We start from the raw sequence: 8,915 nt of genomic DNA on the forward strand, positions 1-8,915 counted from the left end.
AAAACTAAAGTCTCTATTAATGTTTCACCATACTGGATTACATTTTAACCTTTTTTGGCAATAATTCTGAAAGTGTTGTAATATATTTATAGTGCTTATATAGTAGTATGTTGAATATCGCATTGAACTTGAATATGTTTATATTAAAATACCAGGATCAAAAAAGATAATCTGTGACTTTTTAACCTCGTACACTCATCTCTATTCTAGGTTTTTACATGTTTATTTGATCGAGCAAAATTAAAACTCCAAATACTAAAACATCAATGATGCATACACGTGTTGAGAAACCTAGTTAAACATACTGTTTATTCAATTTATTATGAAGTATAGCCAACAAAGCATTGATTAAGAAAAAATTGTAAATGGAGATCCTGCGTTTAAAAACGATTATGATTTTATACCGACACCCCACTCCTGTTTATGACGATACGTTCTTATACCTAAGTGAAAAGGTTTATACTCTAGACTAGTTCAAAGATAAATCGTTGTTTTTATTTTTATATAATATCGGAATATACACGTTTTTCGTTGGATGAAATAACCTTTTTTTTATCCACGAACGCTTTCTAACTAATGTAAACTCATTTTAAAGCATATTACAAGCTGTTTGTCTTTAGAGAAGACTTATATGCCATGAAGATGCATATGTTGTGTGTATGTTTAGTTTTTCAGGGTATGTTAAACAGGGATATTTGAATACTTGGCTTGTCCCTATAGTCTTTATTGAATTATTGTTAGCTGGCTTTGCTCTATCATATTCATATTTACAATATTGGTGTTATAAGAAACATATGAGATTATACTAAACTATATAGAAATAGGAAACGTAGATAAATGTTTGTATGTTTAATGCAGAAAAGGAAACAGATACATAAAATCACGTTCAAAACTATATATATTTGACTACTTCAAATACCAGATAAAAATATATTTCTGAAGCACTGAAACTGCTCCCTGTTTCCTGTCGAATATTGCCCGGTTAACGAGCTTGCTTCTCTTCAAGGCATCCCTGTGGTTCGATGCCCAGCCTGGGCGTTTGTAAGTTTGGTTGTAGGTCGCTGCGCCAGACCAGTAGGTTTTCTCCGGGCATCTCGTTTGCCCAAAAATACTAGACTACACTCTGGCGAAGAATCATTTCTAATATAAATTCTTAAAACGATTAAACATAAAACTTACAGCACTGTGCAACAAATCAATAAAATATTGGGACAGATTTATTCAAGACGCTCATTGCTTATTATCTTAAATGATGTTGGAAACGAAAAATGAAAAAGGCAAATTAATCATGCTCAAGCATTTGTCAAGATGTTTGTGAAACAAATTGCTATATGAAAATGATGTAGATGTAATATGTCAACAACTTTGTATTGTTTGTTCCCGCCTGTATCTAGAAGCATTTCCTGTTTAACGCTAAATTGTTTGAAATTTGTCCTGACGATTGTGAAGCAAGATGACTGTTTTAGCCTGCATTTTCTTATGTTTTTTTTTTAATAATAAGTGTTTCGTACTTATTTGTTTTTGAAAGAATAAGTACATGAACTAAATTGAAAACATATATTTGTATTTTTTTAAATTGTTCATCGACTTTAATTAACAATAAATAAACACACGACCTAATCCGACATCGATAAAAGCAGTCTGTTATTAAAAGTACAATGTAAACAACAGGAACAAGCCATATGTTCGATGAATCCAACAAAAAACTTATTTAGAGGATCAATGCACTGGTTCGAGCGAACATAAACTTTTGAATATTCAATAATACGTTAAAACTCACAATTGTATGGCAGTAAACATAATAAAGATAGTACTACTTGTATGTTGAATATACATCACGTCAGAGGCTAAAAAAACAAAAACAGACATCAAACTTATCTTGGAAAGGCATGGTAGATGTGATTTATATTCATTGTTTAACACCTTTTCAAGAATGCAAGTATACATTTGGGAAACCTTAATACCTTCAAGCTTTTTGTCATTTTTTGTCGATTATATCAATCATCAATTCGATTCCCACAGGAAAGTCATGATCATTACCACTTTTAGGACCAACAAAATTGGATGCTATTGATGTCATTTTGCATGCCATTCTGATTTGTTGTGGTGCGATATAACATTAAGAGGGTGTGAGACTTTGTGAGTTATATTTGCGTGGTATATTCTGAAACTTATTCTATTTTTACTTGATTCTTCTTTCGCTTATAAAACACATTTGAAATAACCATTAGGGGTATTTGAACTATTGTCCTAAGATAAGACATAAATGTTCCTTCATCTAAGAAATGTAAAGGTAAAAACACATTTTTCTCCAACTAGATGCCACAAGTTGTGAGTGGGGAATGAGTTTAAAACCATGCTTGTACTACGCAGTCAATCATTAAAACGTCATTTACCACGATTCCGTAGTCAAGTTGTGCAATGACGTAACAAGTTGAAATTGTAAATAATTGTATTTGTTTTTTGTTTTTGTTTTCATGAACTTGAAGTAAATCAAATAAAAATATATAATATATAATTAAAACACAAAGTACTCATATATGCACTAATCTGCCCAAAATGTACGTATGACTTATATGAATGAAGTTGAGTCCCACAAAAAGAATTATAATATGTGCTCATTAGCCCTCAAAACAATTATTGCGTAGCAGACAGTCTGTATAGTACTACATTTAAAAAGACAAATGCGGTTATGAACCCTATCAAAGACAATTACTTTTTAGAGCATGCTAGAGAAAATTATATTTTTTTGGCATAATGAAAGACACCATTCTTAAGATATCCCATATGATATGCTATTGAATTCCTAGCACCTGCATGAATATGTATTAATTCTTAACACACTTCAACGTCTCTGCCAGTATGACGTCAGCTTTAATTAGCTATTGGAGTTGTTTTTATACATGAATGCTTGTTGTTTAATCACTTTAGAAAAGAAGCGAAACTGTTGTGGTTTTCCAGATTCCGGAAAATCTGATTAACATAAAGAAAAATTTGAATAAAAATGGGCAACAACAACGACGACAGCAACAAATCCATTGGCGAATTTAAACATCGCAACATAGTGACAAGGCGCGTTTAAAATAAGTATATGAGTTTATCGAATATACCAAACATAAATATGTAACATAGTATTTGAAGCTCTTGGTAAGAACAATGTATGTACGTTTACAGAAACTAATGCGAACAATTGTTATTATTAGAATAATAATTTTAAAAGTTTGTCATTGAGCACATGACTTTAACACTAAAAAACTGAATCCAAAAGGAAATAAGGTAAGCCTCTTTTAATAGAAAATTGTCATAAAGAGAAAACCGCAAACTAACAAAATAAAAGGTCATGTACAATTCCATTAAAACAAGTCCATGTTTAAAAAATCTAGAACTTTTCTACCTAATATATTATTTTTGGCTTGAACACTTTTCCGCCCAAATACCAAGCAACGAATCAGTGTGAATTGTAGAGTGTCTGGATTTAAGTCTTTGAAAAAAAATCAAAAAAAATCTAAAAACATTCTACCCCTGTTGAAGACTGAACTATATTTCACACTTTCATTTTCAAAGTCACTTGAGCGTATCGTAAAGAGATGGAGAGGGCCGTTAAAAGTGTTTGCGAACACTAAATTTCGATGTCTTAATGGAACCGAGACATTTATTTCATTAACAGAATAATAATTCCCCTCTTTCGGAAAGGCTTCGATAGGATATATTTAAGGCAGCGATTATCGACAGAGGCTTCCAATGAAAAACCATCATTCATTGAAATAAATTAAATGGTTAAATAAATTAATGTTGAGTTTGAGAAAAACATTCGCAGGAATTTAAGACTTTAATATTATGTTATCATTACTTAGTATGATTATTTTAATTTCATGGCATCGCTCCCGAAAGAGAGACGCTGTCCATTTAATTTGGAGGGAATGGAAACATAATATACATCATTCTTGCTTATTCGATTTAATGGACACAAACGATTTATTAATCTTTCAAAAATTATGTTCCAAATTGTTAATTATTGTGTCAATAAACCAGTAAAACAGGATAATTATATTTACAAAAATGTTTCCCCAAATTTCAATATTCTACAGCGATTGTGGCACGATTTGACGCTTGAAAGTGGTCTTGTGTTTTTGGGGATACAGGAGAATCCGGAGGAAACCCACTTGTCCGGATTGGTGACCACAAACCTAGTGCTTAGTCTTGGGCATTCACCTAACATGGGCAGTTTGTTTTATTATTGACAGGCAAGCCATTTAATACGCGTATTATAATTCACCATTGCATGTACCTTCTCATCGTGCTCAACATCGTCAGTGACCGTTATCATGGTAAGTTTAAAAGAAGTCGATCGCCTGCCCATTATAATTTGTCATTTTTTTTACTTTGAAGCCAGGAAGAGGCAGATATGGATGAAACAACTTTAAATTTCCTCTCAAACACAAAATACGTGTTTGCATTTTGCAATCATTATACTAACATTTTCTCTCAAACAAAAGATATGTGTTTGCATGTTGCAATACGTTTTTGAGGGAATTGATTTTTTGGCAGATGATATTGGCTAGGTGTAAAATTTTTTTACACTTTCTTGTTTCAAAAAGTGCCTTTGAACCATAGCTAGAAATGTCTTCCAAAAGATAGTCGACCCATTTGTGTAAACATCAGCTTTACCAAAGATGCTACTGAAGTGAGTTGTTGTCATTATTTATTCACGAAATATTAGTTCCAACATATTTTAACATCTAATCTGCGCATGAAATTTTCATTAATACACTATTCCTCAAATACTCCTTAATTCATGAGACACACTTATTGGGGACTTTTAATTTGCAACAAAAACAGGGCTAATATATGTGGATGCATTTTGAGTCATAAGTAACGCTTTAAGAACAATTTAGAAGGTGAAATATTTGGCCCGACGGACAATTAACGTGCATCACTAGACTTCATTCCTTAACCTGACAATACCATTACGACCAATCAACATAGGCGTTACAATGGCAGGTAAGCATCCAGTATGTGAGTTCTACATTCAAAAGAGAGAGTTCATTATTAAGGTATTACTTAGGCGACGTGCGCCAATAGAGTGAGAACATAACTGAAACATTTAACGTGACATTTCTGTTCCCTTGTACTTCAAATATTTTGATATTAACGAGGTGACATTTATATCGATCATACACTGAAAGAACACGCATTTAGTGATTTTATTATTTTGCCTGAAAAAAATATCAATGACAATTTATTGTATTGTTGACAATTGCATTCGCCAAAACGTTTGCAAACGTAATATATATTAGGAAATCACTTCATTGACGTCAGTGTCCCACTCCTGCGGTCTCTTAAGCTTGATTTTGAGGTATGAGAGGGCTAAGAAAAATACCAAAGTGATATCTTATGTTCGTAACTGTGAAACGTCTTCACTGATTAATCTCTTTAAATCGCCGGAGGCATACAATGCAATCTATTTAAATACGCAACATCATAATTTCCATTTACTACCAAAATATATCCTGGACATTTTGGATAGTATTATCTTTATTAGTGTCACGATTGAAAGCTCCAAACGAGAAAGAAAGGCATTAATTTTAGCTTAAACCCAAGAGTAACGTAATGGTGTAAAACTATTGGAGCACGCCATCGTCATTTTCATCCCAACTAGGAACAGTTCGTTGCCTAATATAATAGACAACACAATATTGAGAGTCCAAAAATCCAAATATATGTCGATCCATTTTAAATTAATGTCTAGCTTTTAATTAGGTCCATTTATTTATCAACTGTGAGTGGACACGTGTTGGGAGACGGTGAAGGCAAATAAGGGCGACGACTTCTACAAAGGTTAACACCTCCTTAAGTTATAGATGAAATATCACCTCCGAAGTTTGAATTATAATTAAAGTATACTATAAACATTATCACGTTTTGTCGTGTTTTTTTCAGTGTAAGCAACACAGCAATCACAGTGCTTGCGTCAATGTTTGGCATCACGAATTGAAGTTGTTTTACAAAAGGAACATATATGACAGACAGTTTTAATATTCCTAAAGACAAAATCAATGCTTTTTCCTGGGAGAAGTGCTAATTTACAGAAATGCACGAATTAAATGATCGGCTAAAATGGTAGAGGTATTAAAATCTATCTACAGGATACTGCTCGACCCGATGTATATTATTAGATTTCGGCAGGGAGAATAATTGATGTACTCAAATCAAGTTATTGCTAGTTATTGTTAGCATGTTGAGTAACCTTAACCCGACTTTTAAATACATGTGCACTTCAGCGCGACTGAACAAATTCAAGCACCTGAGGATGATGGACTCAGTGACTGTTATGTATCATGTTGTCAAGAACAACATCCAATAACAAGCTAGCAGTATAAGTAAATAGCGTTATGGTATATCCGCATGCAAGATTCTAAACCATTAATCTTTTCCTACGTGTTACCTTCCTGATGCGGGAGTCTTTGTATACACGAACACAAAGAAAGACTCATTGTACCAGTAATAATTCTGAATGGTTAAGATATGAAGAGGGCCTTTAATATCAATGTTCGCTTTGTTATTGTTGATTTCGAAGGAATATATGTATATTGGAAGTACGTCGGGTTGAAGTAATTTTTTGCTGGTTGATTTGTTGTATCTAGGCGCGTTGGATTTTACAACGAGCCAACAACAACTTAATCTTGTAAATGCCAACATAAATAATGGTGTGTACCTTATTTTCACTTACAATGCATTTTTGTTGACGAGCATGTTAGAGAAACACTTACAAATGATTTGCACACTGATTTTGCTCTGATAGCAGTACTGTTTCGCAAATTTTAATGATCATGCAATATCATTCACTTCGGCGAAAATTTCCCTGCGGAACCCACAATGTGTCAATTAAATGGTCTCTTTCCGAATGTTTGTGACCCGGTTCATCCTGGAAAGCATAAAGTTAGGGTATCAAAACGCCTGCATTTTGAATAAAGACTTGAAACATTCGCATAATCGGTCTATATGTATGTATTGCTTTTGAATAAGTAGATGAATATCAATAACATGTTTGAACTGGTGTGGAAGGTGGTAATAGTAGAACAAAGTAAGTAAAAATGACATTTGTTCAATGCCAAAACTATCTATTATAAACTAGTTTGACATCCTAGTTGCTCGTAACATATTATTTACGACATGCTGGTCATCATATTTGTCAATTCAACATAATATATATAATACAGCACTGTATGTTATACACTGTCTTTTCTATAAAGTGTATTGGAAAAATCGGCATATATCATTTGCTACTTACATTGCAAACATGATAGCAAATAAATGAATTTAAATATGAATATCATACATACACAAACATTTTTTTTGAGAATACATCGCACAGCAAATATGAAATGTTTGAATTAAATTTCTTACAATTTGTAATATACCAAAACAAAGATGTTGAAGTACAATAATCTTTTAGCTGTTATTTCAGTCCGTTTTGTATTCGTTGAAGAACAGCATTATTAAGTGCAACAATATTGTCATGTTTGTTTTTTACTATTAGTTTAAGTCAACAATTTACAAAGACTTGTCGATTTCAATTTAGCCAGGAATCAGATACTTTTAATACCCTATCATAACCTATTCGTCAATTCCACATAAAACATAAATGAAAGCCAAACAAGAGTGCGTGTATTCAAATGAAATGAACTGTGTAATTCCTGAAGGTGTGTACTTTGCAGTTGTCATTTGTAAATGAAATGCATGTCATTTGCGGTTGATGGCGCTTAAACATTACTATATTTCGTCATAAAACTGCCAATGCCAGCATCTATTTAAACAAAACATGACACATAGCAAAAGTTGTAAGGTCGTGGGTGATGTCAATATTCCATTGTCAGCAGATTTGAAAAAAGAGAGACAAAGGTTACATTTAATGACTAATATATTTCTGTAAATATCGAGCTGTGGTTTTTGTCATACATCAACGCCCTTTTCGTATAATATTCGTTCTGTTTTTTTTTTACACTTTTGAGAGAATCATTCCTGAAAAAGCTTATATCACTAGCATCTTGTTTTCGAAGAAGTTAAAAAAAATGAAATAAAAATACACTTTAAATCAGTATGATTTGGATTTCATTTAAAAGAATTAAGGACATCCTTGGAAATACCTGTTTATTTCGGTATGTAGAAAGAACCAGATCGTTTATTGTTTTCAGATTAAACTTTCGAGCAAAAATATAAGTATATCTTGCTTGTACATGGAATATTTTATAACGTTCACAAAGATACTTTTAATTTGTAAACAACTACGTACAAATACCATTTTATATGTTTGATTGATATAGCTTTTTCACCCTTTCGACAGTTATTGTTTTTTAATAAAATTAAAGAATGATTTAAATTACGAACGAATGAATGTTGTGTTTTAAAGTGTTTGGGAACATTGACAGTTTTGCACTTTTCATTGATGTTAATGGACAGTTTCACATAAATATACTAGACTAGTGGTAAGACAACAAACAGCGTTAGAGAAAAAGTAAACCAGAAATAAAATTAAAACAATAACAAAATGTATTTGTCGAAAGTTCTTTTCAACAAGTAAATAAATGTAAACATGTAACACCTAGAATAAATCAGAAAGTTAACAAGATATCTAAACACATGCTGGTATATTTGATTGTCCATATTATAAAAGCAACAGGAACTATTGAAAACACTTTTTCGACATATTTCTAATCCACCAACACAAAGAATTATTCCAACAAAAGGTTTAAATGCAATCTACACAAACTAATTTAGTTCAATAAAATACAATATAATTGTTCTAGCACTAGTAAAATTCTAATGGAAACACTTGTTTTAAATAAATTTAAATTTAACCTAAGGCACAAAGTCAAAGATCGTTGGCCTTATTCATAATAAAATATGTTCCATAA

This window comes from Mya arenaria, chromosome 10 (genome assembly GCF_026914265.1).
Source record: "Mya arenaria isolate MELC-2E11 chromosome 10, ASM2691426v1".
In the NCBI taxonomy this organism is placed as follows: domain Eukaryota; kingdom Metazoa; phylum Mollusca; class Bivalvia; order Myida; family Myidae; genus Mya; species Mya arenaria.